The sequence below is a fragment of the Alligator mississippiensis genome, chromosome 12 (assembly GCF_030867095.1).
Source record: "Alligator mississippiensis isolate rAllMis1 chromosome 12, rAllMis1, whole genome shotgun sequence".
Taxonomy (NCBI): Eukaryota; Metazoa; Chordata; order Crocodylia; family Alligatoridae; genus Alligator; species Alligator mississippiensis.
The window spans coordinates 8,831,709-8,853,641 of NC_081835.1; the positions used below are offsets into that span (position 1 = coordinate 8,831,709).

A 21,933-nucleotide genomic window follows, 5' to 3' on the forward strand; every position below is an offset into this window, starting at 1 on the left:
TTACACCATATGTACAAGACACCTAAACTTTCCTCATGTCCTCTACATGTCCTGAAAATAGTCTTTTTTAACCATGAACCTATTCATTCACTGCAGAAATCTTACTTGGAACTTGCATTTCTTTAGCAGCAGCAGGTAGCTTCAGAATTTAAGGGTGAAAAGGGAAAAGTGATATTAAAGCAGGGGCAGGCAAAATTTAGCCTGCAAGCCCAATCCGGCCCACCAGGCCATTCTATACAGCTTGTGGAGCCCCTAAAAATTTTAGAAAATTAATATTTACCTGCCCCTGGCTGCCTGTCAAAGATGACAAGGCACCAGCGGCAGTAGGACTGATGGGGAGCCAGCAGCAGGACCCAGCAGCTGCATCAGCAAGGTCTGAATGGCCCTGCCCCACCCCTTGGCTGTGCCTAGCAGAGGCTTCTGGGCTGGGACCCTGGGGCTGTTCCCTGCCTCCCTCTGCTGGAGAGGGAAATTCAGCTAAGAATGGGAGGAGACAGGAGAGGACCGCAGGCAATTGCTCCAGTCCTTGGGGCCAGGCTGGGCTAGCTCCTCCTAAGTCCTATGGTCCAGCGATGCAGCCAAAAACCACATGGTCCCAAGGCAGCTGGTGGGCAGGCAGGGGTGGGGAGAAATGGTGGCAGTGGGCAGGAAAGTGGGGAAATGGTGGCAGCAGGTGGAAAGGCAAGTGGCAGTGAACAGATGGGTGGGATTCTTGGCTGGCTCCATGTGGTGCTGGCTGGGTCAGAACAGCTCCTGCTGCATCCTGCAGTTTTGGCTGTGCAGCTGGGACGTGGTGTTAGAGCAGCAGGGTTGGGCAGTATAAAAGGTCAAAATGCTGTTACTATGGATGTGGGGGATTCTGAACAGCTCCACAGCCTGGAAGCACCTCCTCACTCCCACCCAAGACCTAGAAGGACTCACCAAAGGCTTGGGAACCAGGTCCTGAGATGTAATGAGTCTCTCAGCAAGGGAGCCAACACAAGTGTGGTGATAGCTTTGGGGCCTGGGGGGGGGGGGGGGAAAGGATAAAAGATGCTGAAAGTAGCCACAAGGGCCAGCACCTGGCTAGAGCAGGCTGGCTATAGCCTGGGGTTAAGCAGCCACCCAGAGGGCCAAGAACAGGACTCCCTTCTGTTCATTTGTTTGTCTGCTTGGTCATTTGCTTTGTTTGCACAAGCCTGCAGGCTCTGCAAAGCCTCCAAAAGATAAGAGGCAACCAGATGGTGAAGCCTGGAGGAAGCGCTGGAGGATAGCTAAGTGAAAGTTTATTTGTTTAACTTCTTCTGTTCATTTTGCACTGCTGACAAGTCTGGGGTGGCCTCTGGGTGTTATCTACTAGCCTGGCTGCAGCAGAGGCAAAGGCCCTGAACAGTGGGTCCTTAGCCAAAGCCAGCAGCAAAAGTAAAATTGGTCAGCTCTACTAGCTTGGCCAAACATATCCTGCTGTGATCCACCCGGAATCTACTCATAACAGCTTAAAGTGAGGGACGGGGAAGCAGTGGCAGATAGGAGGGGGAAGTGGCAGTGAGCAAGAGTACAGGGCCTATGCCAGTGCCCCGGGGCCAGGAGCAGCAGGAGTGCAGAGCCCTGGCTTAGATGAGTACTGCCAGCCGTCTCAGGGGCTGTAGGCAATGAGGGAGGGAAAGAGAATGTGTGTGTTGGTTCATAGGGAGAGTCCCCCCCCCCCCCCACACACACATACCCCACCATACACATGTATTCACACCCCCTCTTGCACTGCCATACACAGACCGCATACCCACAGCCCCAAACACACCTCAGCCACCCTCGCCACCACTCACAGCCCCCCACAAATACTATATCCACCCACACTCCACATACCCACACCTACATGCTCCCCCACCCCATACACCCCCCACCTATCCACCCCTCAACCCCCAACACACCCACACCCTCCCCCACACCCCACATACCCACAGCCCCCCATAAACCTATACCCACCCACTTATACCCCCCACAATATACAAGAGTAAGAGTTCATTTTAAGCTATTCTACAATCTATGTACACTACACAAACACGTAAATTAGTCAGAAATATTTCTTGAAATCAAATTAATGAATGTTGTAGTAGATGCTTAATCTTTAGAATATAATTTGGTATTTTTCTGGTTCTGAGATGGGAAACCCCCTTGCTGAAATGAGTATTTCCAGGGGCAAGGGGAGGGACCTCTGGTGGCAAAGGTCAAGAGTTAGGAGTGGGACTTCTGGTCCCATGTTGGGGGGAGGGGGGCACCTGTCAAGGGGTGGGACTACCCTTGTGGCCCTCGACAGCTTGCCAAAACTCAGTAAGCGGCCCTCCACTTGGAATAATTGCCTATCTCTGTGTTAAAGGAAGGGCAAAAAAATACTAAATGCTAAGAACTGAGGCTTAGAAGCTGCAAATCTAAAACTATCTTGCTGATAACTAGAACAAGAAGGGTTTTTGATTGTTTGTTTTAAATCAGACTAAAAACACAGGTGAAAAACAAATTTCAAAAAAAAAAAAATCAATTGGTTCCTCAGGTGAAGAAGTATTTTTCCATTTCAAATATCCATGTTTCATCTGAAAACAAAACAGGAGAGGATCCCAAAGAGAGCCACAGAAATGATAAAAATGACGAAATCTTTTACTGTTAGGCTTATTTTACAGTCAGCTCAGTTTATCACAGAAATGGTTAAGGGCTGATTTGATCTGTCTATATGTACCTACAGAAGAACGGAAATTTGATAAGAGGGCCCTGCCATCAGGCATGCTCAGGTATTGCATTATCTAATAGCTGAAGCTAAAAAAATCTCAGACTAGCAGTGAACTGCAAACAGAACAGTGTTAACCATGGGGGGCAGTTTGCAAAGGGTTATGGTGACCTGTCCATTATGGACAATTTTTACAGTAAATTTTAGATGTTTATACAACCCCCCTGTCCAAGTTAAAAAAATAATAATTCAGGGAAATTATGTACCCTGTGAAATCCAGACCAGATAATTGCGACAGTCCTTTCTGTCTTTGTAATCAGAATTAAGGGGGGGGGGGGGGGAGGAGTATTTTTTTAGCAGCCATTTATTAAGTATAAGCAGCAGCATGCTGCAACATGCTCTGATGTAGAGGGGGTGGGAAATGAAGAGGGTGCCTCTGTGATTTCTCATGGGGGCAAAAATGGCAGAGTTCCCCAGGGGAGAGAAGGAAAATAGTTTCTATTTAAGAGCGTAATGTGATTAAGGAGCTGGAATCGGGATGGTTACTGGACTGACAGTGTTAAACCCTAGCGCTGTTCTCTCTAATGATGCTGTTTTCTGGACCACACTGGAGCCAGTGGAAATGATGCTGTAAAATAGAGCCTTGAAATACACAGGAGTAGGCACCACACAAGTATTGGAGAGGCCGTGGACTCTTCATCCTTGGAGGTTTTTAAGATCCAGCCAGAGCAGATGGGATGCTAAAGCAAAGCCTTGGCTGGATGATCTAGTTGGGGATAGTCCTGCTTTGAGCAGGGGGTTAGACTAGTGATCTCCTGAAGTCCCTTCCAAACTCATTTTCTATGATCCTATGGTAAGCATCTGCCTTAGAGGAACAAAAGACAGAGCAAGTAACCCTAAAACAGTTCCTTTCTCTCTGCTCCGGGTTCTGCCAAGGATGTTCTGCTCATCCCTTCTTCTTTTGCTTCCCTACTTGAAAAAGTGCATGATGACGCTGACCTTCTTTTGTAAACCCAGAGAACTGCAGATTTAAAAGTTATGTTTGAAGGCCAAATATCTTTACTAAAACTGACACTTGTATTTGTCTAGTAAAATTTGCTGCTAGTGTTTGTGTTCTGAATGTCTGTCACATGTAACAAGCACTTGCCAAGCAATTCATATATTCAACATGCATATTAAACCAGAATCTCCTCAAGTTATAAACATTCATGTATTTACTCGCTCAGCAAACTATACGAACTCCTTCATTGTGACCGTGTATAATCACTACTACTCAGTAGAGCTTTCTTAAAGCTAACCACACTCCCATGGACATTCATGAACTCTTTTTCAACATCACTAGTCATTAACCGTGGCCTAAACGTTACAAGAGCCCATGAATACACAGCTGCTTCCTCTCAACAAGAAGTCCCTTGCTAAAGAGTTGTACTGGAATGCTCTTTAAACACCTCTCTCCACCTCTTACAAGAGGTAAGCAGCGGCACACTGGTTGAAAGGAAGAGTAATATTTTATGCTTCCATGTTCCTCATGAACTGAAGAGTTTTCTGAACTATTAGTTAATCTAGGCATGTATTTCCATTTATGGGAAAATTCTAAGCACTGAGAGCAAGTCAGGAGTTTAAGATGCTACTCCTACTTTAGCTTCGATTCCCATTTTCTCTCGTTAACTTTCTATTGTTCACACTTTTAATGGAAGTCCAAAAAGACACTGACTTAATTCTTGTATTGGTCAGATTTTTTCAGAAGTGCAGAACAACTTTACCTGGCACTACAGAAAATGGGAACTAAAGATGTTCAGTAGTTTGAGGGGGAAAAAAGAAAGAAAGAAATCCATATGGCAATCTGGGTGCATGGCATAAGATGAGAGAAACCATGCATGCAAGAGTTTTTCATGAATCAGGGAACTGAGGTCTATGCTCCTCTGTTATTGCTTGCTCAGTGAAGTCTTAGAGTAATGATCCTCTTAAAATTACTGAGGCTTGTGGGATTTTTAATTATTATTCAAAGTGCCTTAGTATTAACTTGTCTGTTTTTTAAAAGAAGTTAGACTGCACACAAGTATAAGTGGTTTCTTTAGGGGAGCCACTTATACTTCCGTGTGGCATGACTTCCTTTTAAAAGATAGAAAAGGAAATACTAAGGTACTTTCAGACTCTGAATAATAATCTAAAAACCCACAAGCTTTAGTAATTTTAAGAGAGTCATTACTCTAAGACTGTGCGTTATATATTTAAAATGCAATAATACAATTAAGGGAGAGAACAGTTAAAAATATCATCTTTCATGGATCTTTCCCCAAGAAGGTACTCATTTTCATTCATTCATTCGAGTATTTAGTCAACACAAGCAGAATTAGGACAGATGGGAAGGAAGAAAGTTGGAGCCAGCACTAATAGAAAATGACTGCCAATTCATACACAGGAACATTAGAACATTTCCTAAAAAGCCAAAAGCATAGGCTAAGCAAGGACAAAGACCAATGCATCAAGCTTGCATTCGTGTCAGAGGTAACCCAGGCCAATACTTTTCCAAGCAGGGAAGATCGGTATTTTATGTATTCAAAAAGCGTTCACTGGTCTTACATTTGCCTTTGTATTGGTTCAAGCATAGAAGGAACACCTCTTAAGGATTGAATAATGTCTGTATATTGAATTATAGTCATGTGTTCTTAATGTCAAACTTACAGAAAATCTCCCTGCATCTTCAATAACTTCATATGATGGTTTCAGGGAGGTTTTCTGTTGCTTTTATTTTTTTAATAGCTATTTGTAGAAAGTGAGATTTCTTTTCCTGACACTGATGAACCCTTTCTTGAACACAGTCAATGAGAGTAACAGCTACAGGATCGGGATTGGAGAGTAGAATACATTATTTTTTTCTGACTGTGCAGAATAATACCTTGTTGGGTTGTCCACAGGAAGGACGGAGCCCAACATCTCTAGATTTAAAAGGAAGAGCCTCTGTTCCCTAAGATGCAAGTCACGTGTCAATTAAATTAAAGCCAGTAGCAACCACACAATAAAGATGCACAATAATTCTAACCTGTCTCCTGTATCATTGTCATGACATGTACTAACCTGTCTACACGACCATTTCTTCTTCCCAATGAATCTGCAAAATCCGCAATTTCTGATCGACTGAAAATGAGTTTATTTTTACAAGTTATTTAACTCGGGACGCTACCCTCTACTTCATACCTCAGAAGATGTTATTATTCACTGCAATACTCAGATTTCAGAACTTGTCAAGGAAATCTCTTTTAACATGACATTCCTTATGCTTATCCCTGTTCCTTGAAAATGCTCAGAATATGTTCTGCATGGAAGTTAGGGGATTGGGAGGGAAAAAGACCCTACCACTAACAAAGAACACATTTTTGTTTATCTGATTGCCAAGAAAAAAAATCTTTAAAAGTTTCTATTTAACACAAGCTTGACAAATACATCATGTGCAGTATCTTCCACTAGCATGCTCACACAGATGCAGTGTGCATCAGTGGCCACTGACAGTCTGCCTATGGCTTCTTCTTGATCATTCCTTTTCTTCATATGTCTTCGAAACTTGATGTGCAATAAGCTGCACAGTCAAGTTCTTCATATTCCAGAAGTGTGCGCACCAGAGCGCACTACTCCCTACAGAGCGCTTAAAACAGGAGACAGGCATTGACAGTACAGCGGTCAGGCAGGGACCCAGCAGAAGTGCCAAAGATTTCCTGTGTTTTCCAAACAATTATAGTTTTCCCCATCTCAACAAACATGCACTTTGTTGTGTGCCGAATCAAACCCAAGGATAGGCACTTGCATTAATAAAGCTTTACACACATGGTTGGGATGCTACAGATTTAGAAGTCAGCTGCTGCAAAGCTGTTTTTATTTCAACCGTAAATCCAACTGCCCACCTACATTGAGCAGCACTATGGCATATAATGGAGAATAATAAGTAATCTCAGTGGTTAAGATCAAGCACCTAGCTTGTGTTGAACAGTAACCATCAAGCCATACACTAAAACTTCAGAGACAATGCACAAAATAGTTAGGCCTATAAGTAATTTTGATCATGTGAGAAGTCCCATCTTTCTTCTGAACACTTACACGCTGCCACGTTTGCACTCGTAGGCTGAGGCTCACTACAATTAGCACGCTGAGGTACGCTACAAACTATTACATTTTGCTAGATTCAAGAGAAGAGAATTATGGTTGCATTTGATTCCCTAATTTCTTCGTTAAATGCTCCAAAATAACGCAACACTGACCCATTATTTTTCCATCTCCTATATTTTACTTCTAATTCTAGAAAAATTAGAGTTCAAACAATGGAAGCCTTTACATTCTGAGCAACACAGGTTTCCTTCTGTAAATGAACTTGAAATCATTAGCCCTATAAACTCATGTACTGACCTGCACTGGATTAGATTGCTTCTTAAGTATTCAAGGAGTGCTGTACGTGGCAAGTGACTTCTTTAACACCCAGAAAAAGAGGAAATATAATGGCCATGCTTTGTGAGACTGCAGAAAGCTGATTGATTGCAATAAATCAGTGAGGAGAAAGAGATCTACTATTATAATCAGCCATGAATGATTATATTTTAATTCCACAAAAATGCTAAATTGGTGTAGCTATGGCACTGCTTTGGAGGGTCAAGCTCTTTTGAACTGAAACATTCTCTCAACATTATTAATGTGGATGAATAATTTCAGGAGGACCTTATGAGTTAGGGTATGTACATTGAAAAAGCATAGTTGTTCTTAAATCAAGTTGACCACCCTAGGTTATCAGTGAAGTAAAGGTAATTTGGGTTTTTACCTAGGTCAGGAGCTCAAGTTACCTTATCTTAACATAGTTTAAGTACTATCTGGGGGGGGGGGGGAGGGAGGGAAGGAGAGAAAAACCCACCAATCACCCATATACAAATGCCCCCAGGATCTCTCCATCCTAATTCAAGTATGCATTTCAAGCAGAGTTTTTGCGAGATGCATATTCATTCCAAGAGCAGCACACACACATCTTAGTGGACTCTAGTGAGGTATAGTGCCTAAAAAGTGGAATATATTCTACCCAAGTTGCATAAAATAGGGTTTTGATTTTAAAAATTACCTCACCTTCTGAGCAACATCAACTATACTTTAAAAAAGCCTCATTCAGTTCTTTATTTGCGGCAGTATTCAGAAAACATGGATGAAAAGAATCCATTCAAATCAATTTAAGCATTTGGGGTTTTTTTCTTCCAAGGCAATGTTGAAAATGAGCTACAGTAGAATAAGCAGAAATGGCATTCTATTACAGTTTTGCCTTGCTATGCAGATACAATATAAAAAAATTGTGCTTTACCTGTAGCTTCCTTGTTAAAATTACAATGTATCTGGCAGCACATTGGCCCACTGGGAGAATGGGAAAATTACTGGCACCGTCTTGGCATTCAGACTTCGTTTGCACATAGATTTTAGAAGCTGTGACAAGCAGGTATAAATACAAAATGTATAACCACAAAATGCATTTCTCAATTGCTGTTTAAGAAGAATGCAAAGAATATGCACTGTATGATAAGGACATCATCGTCCCCATCCTCTATTTGTATATCACTGGAGTTCACAAGATAGAATTTTTCAAGGAGAAAAAAAAAAACACACAGCAGCCAATATATTCCTGTGCTGTTACTTCACTTTCCTAATTATCTAACTCCACATTAGTCATTTCAACATTTTGTCACAAAAAAAGAAGAAAGAAAGAAAGAGACCCCATTAAGAAAAACAAAACCTACTGCCATAAGATTACACAATAGCTGGAGAGAATGACAATTTAACAAATTGTTAAAATTTAAAGCACACTTTTCATAGTAATAAATGTCGACTTGAATATTTGTAGCTAACTCTCCAATCAAATTTGCATATTTCCATTTTAAAGGGAGGAGGGAGGAAGACAAAAAAAAAAAAAAAGCAACCAAAAACCCTGTGCATTCAAAGAACCTAAGAGCAAGCTAGCTAAGAGAAATATATTAGTGGGTTTAATGCAATTTAATGCAAGGTAATGGTATAACTTTCTGTAATATGGTATATATGGTATGACTAATGTTATTTGCAGCTTGAATTACTGTACAACATTATCTATAATGCAATCTTAGGAAGGATCTCAAGCGTCCCTTGTTAAAGGATATGAAATAAGTTTGATTTTTATTTTTAACACAGAGTAGGTTTCATAGCTTCATCGTTGGTAGGGTCAGAAGGGACCTGAGCAGATCATCAAGTCCCACGCCCTGCCATGGCAGGAAAGAGTACTGGGATCAAACGACCCTGGCAAGGTGTTCATCTAGCCTCCTCTTAAAGACCCCCAGGGTAGGAGCCAGCACCACTTCTCTAGGTTACAGAATTCAGATCTGCCTTTTCTCTTCTTGTTCTTGTTTTTCCCAAGCAGTCTGGCATATACTGATGAGCACATGCTTGAATCGCATGGAAAGGACTAAGATTAAGTTAGGCTTCTGGGAAAGCAAAGTTGTAAAAAGCCCGTTACCAAAGGACAAAGCAAAAAGCACTGAGGTATTTGAAATACTGCAGGGGGGTAGGAGTCCAGCGAATTAAGGAACCTTGTGCTACACTTGGGCTAGGTACAGGCATTCAAAAAGCCCGAGGAGGAATAGAACTATGTTGCACAGTTTTTTTGTAAGTGATGTAGTTTAGATCAGTAGTGAACAGAAAACACATTCGCCCTTTGGTGGGGGCATGGGTGGGAATCTTCGACCGGGTTCTGCCATTTTTAAACCAGTCTATGGGTGCGTCTACATGAGACATTTACTGTGGAGTTGTCCAATTAGCTCCTTAGTAACATCTTTGTGTCTACATGTGTTCCCCTATTAGGCCGCAGTAAACTAATAAACATCACTGTAGATTAGTACTTGTATGTACAAGTACTAACCCGAGGTGACATTATTTACTGCATCACAGTACACGTGTAGATGCCGACAGGGCTGGCTGGGGCACAAGGGTGCTTCAGCGTAGGGGCTGCCTGCCAGCCAGATGCGCACTGGAGCACCCTTGTGCCTCTGCCAGCCCCTCTACAGCACACTGAGCTGGGTCAGAGCAGGCTCCTGCAAGCCGGGGCTTCTCCAACCCAGCTCAACGTGCTGCAGTCCCTGGTACATGTTCAAATGTGGCGCCCAGAAGCAATAAACTCCAGTGCAAACTGCACCAGAGTTTAGATCACATTAATAGCACATGTAGATGTGCCCTGTGCGTACCAAACTTCTGTTCTGTTATGAGTAGAGACTGGTTTCCGATCGCTAGGGAACTCCATAAATCATACTGGAAATGCCCCTGCAGTGGCTCCTTTAATGCTTTCATTTTGCCGCTTGTCTCCCCACCATTAACTAGCAGAGGGGCCCTGTCAGCCAAGCCATTTGCCACTGTTTTAAATAAGCCACAGTTTTCACTTCCCTGGCAATCAGTGGAAAATGGCCCAGCTGGCAGGGCCCCTCTGCCAATCAAGGGTGTGGGGGGCAGGGGAGCAACATCAAAATGAAAACTTTAAAGGAGCTGTTGTGGGGGGCACTTCTGGCACAATTTCTGAAGATCCCTACCAATCACTTATATAGGCAACCCCCCACGTAACACTGTTTCACTTAGCACTATTTCGCTATAATGTTCATTTTAAATTGATCCCCGATTTCACTTAGCGCCCATTGAGTTCTGTTATAATACTCGCAGTTGCCATCTTGGGTCATTAAAAACAACTGCAGTCACCATCTTGGGTTGTCAAATATATTCGGTTTCGCTTAATGCTCGTTTCAGTTAACGCTTGGTTTTTCAGGAGCCAATTAAGAGCGCTGTACCGGTAAAAAGTGTAATGACTGTACCTGGCCTTGGTGTCATCTTTTTAAAGAGTTTGGGTTACTGCTGTGGCTCTTTAAAGGAAAACACTAACATTCTCAAAGTTTTATAGTCCTCAAAAGTAAATTTAGAATAATGGGGAAACGGGCAACATCCATTTCACCGATGCAGGTTGCAGCAACCTATACCCGATGGATTCCATAGGTATCAGTGTTGTTTCATTAATGCAGCCGGGAAATTGTGCAGCAAACTCCCAGCTTTTATGTACAAATAGCATACCTCTTGTTGGCACATTTGGGCCAGTTTCACAACAGTCCCAAAAAAGTGGAGAAGAAAGTTCAGATTTTGACCCTAACCAATGGAAAGCAAATTATGCTCAAACCTACACCAGCAAGGAGGACTGTGTTAATCATAACCTACTCTTTAGATCACATTGGAAGTCATCCCGCCATAGCGGCATCTTTAACGTGTTTTAAGTTCACTGCTTGCCCCTGCCCGATTGGCAGAGGTTTTAAAATATGCCATGGTTTTTAACTTCCCCTGTGATCAGTGGCAAAAGTCCTGGCTGGCAGGGTTCATCCACCGATCAGGGGCAGGGAGAGGGGGGAGAAACAAACAGCAAAATGAAAAACATTAAAAGGAGCCACTGCAGAGGCCACTTCCAGTGCGATTTATGGAAATGCCAGCCTATAAGAAAAAAGACAAAAACAACAGACCAGAATGGCTACCAGGTTGTGTTCATGATCTCCTACACAAGCAATTAATCAAATTCCAAGTTTTTAAAAGCTGTTTTAGAGAATCTGACATCACCTAATACATTTAGGAATATGTATTAACTTACCACCACACCACTGCAGTGGAGTTTTGAATAAATGCATATTTAGGAATGCATACTGGTTTTCAAGGGGTCAGTAATTTACTTGGTAACTTGCAACCGTTTCTTCTGTGGAATCTGTTATGGAAGCCTGTTAGAGATGATTGATATCTGATATGGACATTTCTCAGAAAGTTTATTCAATCCTGTAAATCTTTCTTCAGTTTTGAAGAAATGCCAGAGGAGTGCCAGAACAGAAAATGAAGACTTGTCTGAGGGCAGCAGAAGCTGCCATGATGCAGCAAAACCATAACACCCTCTTTCTGGGCCACTGGGGTGATGCAGATTTCATATCCCATTCTTCTCTATAGGCCAGGCTGACTCCCACGAAGTGCAATGGAAGCATTCCTAAACTGAAAGAGTTTGATTTTTTAACTTTATTAATTTTATAAATATTATCCATAATTATATATTATCCATATATCCATAACTATACAATTATGGATAATATTATAAATATGGATGGTTAAAAAAAAAGCAAGCTTCTATATTTTATATATATCTATTTTTAGTGAGGCTGAACCCAGCCCCCTCCAAAACTTTTCAATCAACTCTAGAAACCTCTTTCTTTCCCTCTTCCCCTCCAACTGCCTCTCTTCTTCCTCCTCCTCCTCATCTAAATACTCACTTAACAATTTCTTGCTCCACAAACAACATAATAATTGTTGTGTGAAACTAAGGCAATGTAACAAGGAAGGCATGAAGACATCAGGCACTGGGACCACAAGACCTTATGGTAGAAAGCAGGTCCCTGCTATTCACACTCTGGAATCTTACTATTGGATGTGGATATGGGCTTCCAGCATTGTCCAGTTGTATAGTTTCTCACAAGGGGAGCTCCTTTGGCGAGCCGAGAATGAACTTTTGGCTCATTGCAAAAATGGAACTGCACAGAAGTAAGAATCAAAATTAGTAAGGGGGACAACTCAGAATCCACCTTCTCTGTTGAGTTAAATTATTCATGTCATTGATCAGTAGATTTATTTTTTAACATACATCTTTCAAAAGATCAGACACCCTCATGCACTATCCTTAGAAAGAAAGGTTTGTTTGTCTGTCTATTTTAATGCAACCTGTATTTCTTCAAGTTAACGAATGATTTTAGGCTAGAACATACGTTAATGTAAATGGCAGTGCAACTTTTTAAATCAAATTCCTTAATTTTTTTTTTAACATTCAATGATGTCAAAAAACATCATGCCCATGAACTGCATTCTTCTTCAGCCTAAGTGCATTTTATCTGAGATTAAAAGACATGCATTTTATCTGAGATTAGTCATATTTGGTCAAAAAAAGGGAAAGGTTTCACAAGTCTTCTGAATTGCTACGCGATTCCAGTTCTTTGTTATTGAGTTTGATCAACCTACATTTCCACAGAGATCATGAAAGCAAATGTCAGCTGGTTACATTGACAAGTCCTTCCAAAAATGTTTGTAAAATGTAGCAAACTCGCTCAGGAAACTGTTGTTGTGTAAATTAGGTGTTATGTATTCAAAAGTTCTCCTCCTTCCCAGTACGAATTTCGACACACTTCTGATAGCTGGATGCGAACCAACGCAATCTTCCTGGGCATGCCACCAAGTGTCTGTCATTGAGAAGCTGGGACATCCATACCTCTTCTTCCAATGAGTCAAACCAGGAGGCTGATGGTGCGTGCAAAAGACTTCGTGAGCTTCTGCCTTTAGCTTCAGAACAGTGTTAAGCACTCCTTTCTACGGATTATATAATGCACTGAATGGTCATGTACCATAATTCAAGGTTGACTGCAATTAGGAAATTTGCCTCAGTTTTGTCATCCAATGACTTCCTTTTCACATTTTTGTCTGCACTGGACACAATGTATTATTGCAATTCCTCTTGTTGGACACACAAAGCAATGTTTTAAATATAACAAGCTTTTCCATTGCATAGACGTCTTTAGCTTTTATCTGTCCCTTTCCTCCGATCAGCATACCGTGTCCTTTTACATTTCTTATCTGTTAACTTCCAGTATGCAGTAAAGGGACTGCAATTCTCACTGGAAGAAACTATCCAGGCTGGTGTGACTGACTAATTTCTTCAGTACTCATTGTGCTGTCCATTAAAAAGGCGATATTTCTAATGTAAATAGACTTCTACTTGATCAAGTTCAAAAATATTTTTTTAATAATACTTTTCAAATGACTGTCATTGGTCCTTACCTTTTTCAGTTTGTTTGTTTGAAGGAGACTGCTCCTAGGCAAAAATAATACCGAAGACCCGAGACAAAGTCATCAACCAGACTTCCAGATGTTGCCATATGGTAGATCATCAAAAGCTCCTTTTTTTAATTAGCCATTTCAGATCATTTCAGTGTAATATTTAATATTGATGAACCTAAAGAAATGAGTTCTTATCGTTCTTGAAGTGAAAGTGCATCCTTTCCATCTTGCTCTTTAACGATGTTTGTACAAATTACCTTAGATGAGTTATCCATTTCTCTTGCAACTTGCCATTTGAACATTTCTTCCTTTCATTTTAGGAATGCAGAATCAGTTACATTCATGCACGAATATTTGCAAACTACTCAATTTTAGTCACTTATCTGCTGTATAAGTTAGCAGATTCTACAAATTAAGAGAACTTCGCTTACTAAATTTAGTACTAAAGAAGGATGAGAAATCAAGATAAAACTAGCTTTGCAGAGAACTAGATAGCCTGTTTCATTTCCAAAAAAATTCTAGGAAGTCAACCAGTCCCCTAGTAGGTTTTCAACCCTACTCGCTCTCTTCTTTTCAATATCCAATGACAGCATCCACACTAACTAGCCTCATCTATTCCCAATCACTAATGGCTACATATCCCCATTTCCCACTCACTCTAGGCTTACTAATTCCTCACATACAATGAGTTTAGCAGTTCTCATTGCCTCCCTGTTTAACTTTGTAGAATACTAAAAGATCTTGTTTGTAGACTGTAGTTAGAGTTGAATATTTGTAGCATCAAAGATGATATTCAAGTAAATGGCCAAAAAAAGTCATTAGCTTGTAATATTCCTTGGAGGGAAGGGCAGGGGAAAAAGCAGAGGAAGCAGAATTTCAACCACCGTCCTCAAGGAACTGCACACAAATGAATGTATTCAGTGCAACAATACTAAGGCTTTCAGTCCATATTAGCATTGCAGCAGCACAACGTAACCTGGCTCACTGTGCAAAACTAGTGAGACTTGCTTCAGGCCAGTGTAATTTCCGCTATAGTTAATGGCTGCAAACATATCCGTGTAGAAACAAGATGTATTCCAAAAACATCAGATGAGCAACATCAGGATGCTATGGCCTGGGATAGCTATACTGGTATTCCTCAGGAATTGAAAGGGCAAGGTATTTTGGCAGATGCATATTCCGAATCCATAACAACCGTGTGTACCCACCAGCTAGAACATGTTACACATTGTTCTTGTTCCTGATCCACAGAGGCTGCAAATCTGTGCAAGCTCTCAGCTACAGAGACAGTTTCTTTAGCTTAAGAGACACAGGGACTCCCAAAACCCAAAGCATGAATTAACCAGGATGTGGAGCTTTATGTAATAATTTAAGAACACAAAGATGCAATGATTTTGTGAACTCTGTATGGGCACTGATCAGAGAGATGAAGTCACTGTATATTGGGTTACATGACTATCTTGTAGACTACACTCATCTATATTAATAGGGGGCTCTTGGGAAAGCAACACAGGAACTGTTAGAGAAGCAAAACCGATAACTGAGTAGGGCCAGTTACAGGACAAGGATACACCTCCAACCCAAATGAAACAGCTGTTTGGTTAAGCAGGGAGCCCCAAATCTTTAACAATGAAAAGTAAAAATCCCTCGTGGAGGAGAAGGAGAGGTATCAATAGGTCAGGACGATGCAAAGAGAGACCACTCCAAGAACCATGAGAAGTTGGCCGTTCCTGGATCCAGGGAGTGGGTTTACAGAAAGGACACCGTGTATGCAGACCGTCAAGGGGACAGAACGGCGGGCATTGAAGACAGTCCAGGTCTACTGCGGTAATCGTGGTTGATCACTGGGGAATGAAACACAAAACCCAAGGTAAAGAAGTCAAAGAATCATGCGATTCCACTGTAGGAGAAGCTGATGGCTTGAGGCCCAAAACAAGAGCAAGACCAGGAAAAGTCATGGGAGCAGCTAGCTTGGAATTAGGCACAGCCATCACCACCAGCACCGCCAAAGCCAGGGGGTGGCGAGCAACCGGGAATTTTGTCTTGGGCCCACGCACGCCAGGGGCTCAGATGAGTCTTTTCCTTTTTTTTTTTTTAAAAGAAGTTCACAAATGGCTTTACTTGCAAGACTTAATATTCTCTCTTTTGGACTTAACACTGTGACAGGGCAACACTGCTGTGGCTTAAATGCAGAAAGAACGTTTAAAAAAAGAGCTTTGATTGTAAATTTAGTAGCTGCAATGAGGTACACAAACCTCAGGAAGTGAGAGAGCTTAACAGGCAAAGTCGCCCCAGGCCAATAGCAGGGCAGGCATTGACCATTGCACATTTATGCCCGACATCCTAAAAAACTCACTAGCCAAATGCTGCAATTTACAGTGCGCATCAACGGTAAGGAGATGTTTGTCTGACCAAATGCCCATGGGTTTGGATCCAGGACTTAATTTTGCATGTATGACATTAAAATAAAGAGAGAGAGAGAAATAGGCCTCTTAGTTGTACTAATCAGGTGCCAGATTTCATTCCTTACATCAAAGCATTTTTCAGGAACAAACAAATCTTTAAGAGACAAAAATAAAGTACTTTTCTTCTTTTCATGTTTGATCAGAAAGCCAAATCCTCATCTAAGTAATAAAAATAAAATTCATTCTAAGCTGTGAACTTGTATATCTGGTATTAGCTTAAAGTGAATGCCCCAAGTGAATTATAATATTTATCTCCTTCAGAGCTTCCTGAGCTCTAATAACTTGGAACAGAACTGTTACAGCGTCATATATTCATATAATTCACGCCGCCTGATTGTGCCCTCAAATGCATATGCGCAAATCTTTCTTATACCTAATTGTCTGAAAGCAAAGTTAGGCTATTTAGTGCCGTCTCAATCCAACACTAATTTCTGCTGTATGAAGAATTATATATTTCCAGTATCTTTGTCAAACTCCCCTGCAACAAGACTCCTTGAATAATAAGCAAGCTTTCTAGGAATGTTTGCATGCATCGCATTCATGCTATTTGCAGTGCTATAAAGTTCCTTCAGCACTTCCATTATAAACACTTATATCTTGTTTCTAACTTATCCATTAAAAAAAAAAAAAAAGACAAAAAGTCACGTTAGACTGAGACTCGGCTCATACAGTTCGAAACAGATCAAGTCTCTCAGTAACAAGTTTCCAAACCATTGACTGCTTGTTCTTTACCAGCTCTTAATACTTTTCCAACTCCTATATAATTTACAGCATCTAGAAAGCTAAGAGCAGTGCACTTCAAATTGAGCGAGACAACCCACGTTGAGTACAATGCATTCGATAACATACTGCTTTTTGGTATACTGCATGTGGCTAGCAAGAGGGCAGTACTGGGAAAGCTGCATACCCAGATCTTGCTGCCATTGCAGACAAGCTGAAAAATTAGAAGGATGTTAACAGCCAGACGCTAGGAATGCAAAAAGTGGAAGCAAGGAGTCAACACTAGTTCCCGGGGCTATCACCCAGAATTTAAAAATGAGGGATTCAGAAACATGGTCTGAATTTCAGGTGCAGCAATCCTAGCAACACCTACAAACACCACTGTAGCAATGCCATAGCAACCTCACTGGGTCGTAATTACATAGAAGACCCCAACTGGAGTAAACTGTATTAAATGTAGCAAGTAGAATATAGAGAACAACTCTGTATAGAAAGGGAGACAGACTATATAATCAAATCAGCCTGTCTCCAACTGCTATGATGCTGGGTAAAATTACAGTAATATCTTATGAAAGGTTTAAGCAGTACAGGTCATCCGTAAGAACATCCACGATGGAAGCGTAGGTTGTGCAAAAAAAAAAAAAGGTGGCAAGTACGTGAAATTGTGATTTCCAGCTTACTTCCAGTGAGAACTCTTATCCGCTCCAATTTCATCTAGTAAAGGGCGAATGAGAAATCTGAGTACAAGCAGTGGTTTTTACAGTCGGTCTAAGAAAAGCCAAATATTTCTTGCAAGGCACTAAGCAGAACACCCAGGATTTTTTTTTCTACCGTCTAAAATGTTTCAAAACCGGAGAATATCATTCTGCTAGTTAGGCAGACGCATACAATTAATGGAGACTGGGAAATAAGTGTTCACAAGAATTTTGGATGCCTTTTCCCAGTCCTGCTCATCACTCTTGTCTCTCATTAGCATCAAAAGCCACATGCAGCGTCCCTTGAATTGTTAGCTGACATTAAGCCCTCAAGATACAGATGGAAACAAAGCCAAATTCAGCACTTGTTACCTAAGCAGATTTCAAGTGATGGATGAGCCGGGGAATGGACACAAAACAAAGCTTTAGGGAAAAAAAAAAAAAACTCAAAGGACAAAACAAGTTTGGGTTTTCTAAAATGTTTCCTTCCGTGCACAGTGTCAAGCGTGCTCCAGCTGTTGCACGACTGGGGCTTTAAAAAGCTTGGTGGGGTGGGGAGGGGAAACTCTCAAAAGTATTGAAGCAACTTAGGTCCTGAAGTCCCTCTTTCAAGAGTGATATACTGTATTTAGACACTTGGGAGCTGAAAACTCAGAGCCACTAGGATCCAGCTCCTAACTCACTTGGGCAACGCGAACATTTGTGACCTTTACTCGGTCCTAAAAGAAGGAGCTGGCGTAGACGGGATGAGCTGCGGAGCGCTGACACGTTCACCCACAAGCTTACACGACCCCCGCGTGGCGGTGCCTGCACAAGGGACACATTTCCCGGCAAGAGCAGCAGCAGCAGCAGCTGCCACCCACCCCGAAGGGCGGAAGGCGACTGTCCCACAAGCACCGTGCCCTCGTCCACTGAAGTCTGCTTTCAATCTCTGGGTAATTTAGCACAGCCAAAGCAGGGTGTGGGGAGGCCATTAGGTGCGGAGCAAAACAAATCCAGCGGCTGGAACAACACGCATCTCTGAGGCAGGCAGAGCCACCGGGTCCTTCGTGAGAGGAAGGAAGGACGGACTTGCTGGCATTTATTCCCAAGCGAAGGGTGCGCGCATCTCTGCTCCCCCCCTCCCCCGTGCCGAGCAGCGGCCTCGACGGCGCCCACACCAACTTTGTTCCCCCAACTTGCAGCCCCTTTCCCCCGCGCGAAGCCTTACCTGCTGGCCGGGCCGGGCCGGGCCGGGCTCGCCCCGCACTTTCCGCCGGAGGAGCGGCTCCCGCGGGCGGGCGGGCGGCTGCGGGCTCCGCGCTCCGGAGTGGCGGCGGCTGCTGCGCAGGCAGGGCCCGCGGGGAAGGGGCTGCTGCAGGCTTGCGAGGTGCGGGTCCCCGGCGCCCCTACGAGAGGCGGAGGCGGCTCAGCGCTTCCTTGCTCGGCGGGGGAGAGGCGGGGAGCTGCAGACGCAGGTGCTGCCGGCCAGGGCTGGGCACAGCACCGAGGCGCTGGAGCCGGCGCTGGGCGTCTGCGAGCCGCGGAGCGCGGGGCGGGGACAGGCACGGGAGGGAGTCGGTGAAAGCCCGGCTCCTGTCTCAGCCGTAAACCCTGGGGAGGGGGAGTGGGAGGGAGGGGGGTCCTGTTGTTGGCTCCCGGAGAGGAGCCGCTGTCATGAAGGATGAGCAGCAGGCTCCGGTAGAAAGCCCTGGGTTTTTTGTATCGATAAGAACAGCCCCCTTTTCTGCCCTGCCTTGCTTGCCCTCTGCCAGAGCCCAGGGTGCAGCAGAGGAAGCCACGCAGGTGGGGCTCTGCTGGAGGTAATGGGAAGCCCTAGTGCCTCCAGCAGAGACCCACCTGTGAAGTCATGCAGGTGGGTCTGTGCTGGAGGTAATGGGAAACCACAGGTGGGTCTGTGCTGGAAGTAATGGGAAGTCATGCAGGTGGGTCTGGGCTGCAGGTACTGGGAAGCCACAGGTAGGTCTGTGCTGGAAGTAATGGGAAGTCGTGCAAGTGGGTCTGTGCTGGAGGTACTGGGGAGCCACAGGTGGGTCTCCGCTGGAGGTACTGGGAAACCAGGAAGTTGGCCCTTGTGCTTCAGCAGAGCCCCATGTGCCACGGTAGTTTTGGACCTGGGTTGGCCAGATGTGACAGTTGGGGATGGGGAAGAGTGCCACGTAACCCCTGCACTGTTTGCACATCAGCTCCTGGAACTGGTTTTAAGGACTTGTTAGGCAGCTCGAAGTGCCCCCACCGGGGCAGGATGATGTTGGATCCATGTTACAAGAAGGTGTAGTGTAAACATGCCACCTACTCCCCTTCCCCACTGGGCCAGATCAGGCCCATTGCGCCTCCCCACTGCTCCTCCCAGCACCGCAGACCTCCCCTTGCTGCTCCCCCTACCCCTCCTTGTGGCTGCCCCTGCTCTCCCTCCTGGGGAGCCAGGCCTAGGAGGGTTAACCTGCATGCCTGACTTCTGCCACCACCACCACTGCCCCTCTCTAGGCAGGCTTTGCCCCCAGCCCTGGCAGTGGTGTCAGTGGGCAGACAGGTTAACCCTTCCCTGCCTGCTCCCTTTGGACAGACAGAACAGGCACACAAGTAAGCAAAGGCAAACCCGGAGAGCAACGTGGGGAAGCCTCGAGCGGGGCATGGGGCGCAACCAGGGGATGCCCGGAACGGGAAGGATTCTTACCCTTTCAGGCCTCTGCTGGTCTGAACATGAGATTGCTCCAGACTTGAGCTAGCATTAACACCCATCAACGTTTTTTGGGGGTCATAGTGTAGTGAGTAACCGTGGCTCTTAGGCCAAGTGGAATAAGGACCGACTGCAAGAGCAAGGAGAGGATAAAAGCCTTCCAGAATGTAATAGCTGTTATGGTGCAGCTTTTATGGTGAAAAGCTGTTCAAAAAGTATCAAAAGCTGTTATGGTGAAAATGGTGCTTGGCCATTCTCCATGTTCACTAGTGAAAGCAAAGGGGGGAGATCAGCTTAATTTGCAGCAAGGTCTGAGGTTGGCTCTTGGCAAAAACGTTCTTTTAGGAGCAGTCATGCTTCAGGCCAGCTGGAGCCTGGAGGATTGAAAGGTAACCTCCCCCCCGCAGCCCCTATCCTGGGATTCCCCCCTTTCCCCAGGCTTCCCAACCCCTGCACACTTACTTGTGGCTGCAGGTGCTGCCTGTCACAGGGGAGCAGGCAGGTAAGGGTTAACCCACCTGCCTAACTGCCCCATCTCTGGCCTGAGCAGGGCCCAGAGAGCATCACCAGTGGTTAGGGTTGGGCAGTAAGGTTTACCATTATCTGCCTACTTCCTTGAGACAGACAGCACTGTCAGCCACAAGTAAGTGGAGGGGGTGAGCAAGGGGGATGGTGAGCAGGGATATGGTGTGCTGGGCAGGGATGAGTCCAATCCGGGGCAAGGAGGGGCATTTATACTAAAGTGTAGTCTAGAGTGGCTACATTAGTGTAACATGGATCAGAGATAGTCTTGCCTTGGAGTGGCATAACTTTAAGCCACTTAAAGAGTGCTTAAAACTAGTCTCAAGTGTTAATGTGTGCACAATCCAGGGGTTAAAAGCTCCAGGAGCCCCTACAATTAACATATAGCAAGGCCCTAAGTCTTCCAGAATATAAAAGTTGTTATGAAAATGGTGCTCAATCCTTTTCCTCATTTGCTGGTGAAAGCAGAGCAGCTTCATTTGCAGCAAGGATTGAGGTTGGCTGTTAGCAAAAATGTTCTTTTAGGGTGGCAAAATACTGAATGTCATAAGGATGTTATAGTCTCCTCTCTTGGAGGTTTTAAAGAACATCCCTATGTCAGCCCTGACAGATCTTTGCTTGATCCTACCTTAGTCCAGGGGGTTGGACGTAGAAGATCTCTTGAGGTTCGTTCCAGTCCAATAGTTTGATAAATTCCTATTAGTAAGAATTGTCCAGGACTGAAGCGCAGCCAGCTCTGTGATGGAAGGCACCAACTGCATGACACAAAACAGACTGTTTAGAGGAGGGGAAGTAAAAAAGGAGTTCTCTCATTAAAACTACAGGGTGAATTTTAAGTTGGCAAAATGTGTTCACTTCGTGTGCCTAAACTTCCTTCTTCTTGCACAGAGTCTCATGAGATCTCCTAATGGATGCGGGTGACCAGCAGGTCATGGTTTTGCAGCAAATCATTCAAATACGGACTCTTCAGGTGGCCAAAAACACATCACTAGTGCTGATTCTGTACTGTCAGGGGGAGAAGATTGCTACCTACTGTGTTTAAATCATAACTAACGGGGTTATTTCCTTACAGTTCTCCCATCCTAGTCACCATGCCTCTCTATTTTAGGCTTATGAACTCAGGTGAGACTACAGCCCTTTGCCCTATGGTTTTTAGCATGGAAACCTTCACATAAGTCTTGCATGTAGATTGCCAATGGAAAGAATATTCCTGCTGTTCATGCCTGACTGGTTACTGAAGTTGTTGAAATTTTGATGAAAACGTATTTTATAAAGTCATTTGAA

General features: G+C 43.8%; 1 protein-coding gene across 1 annotated transcript in view; it reads right to left on the reverse strand.

Moving 5' to 3' along the window:
• CNTN3 (contactin 3) overlaps positions 1-19,281 on the reverse strand; it is a 232,427-nt gene extending 213,146 nt beyond the window's left edge. The window contains exon 1 of the mRNA XM_019499647.2: positions 18,658-19,281. The gene's annotated coding sequence lies outside the window, so the exon portion shown is untranslated. The remainder of the gene's footprint in view (positions 1-18,657) is intronic.
• Between the last annotated feature and the right edge of the window lie 2,652 nt (positions 19,282-21,933).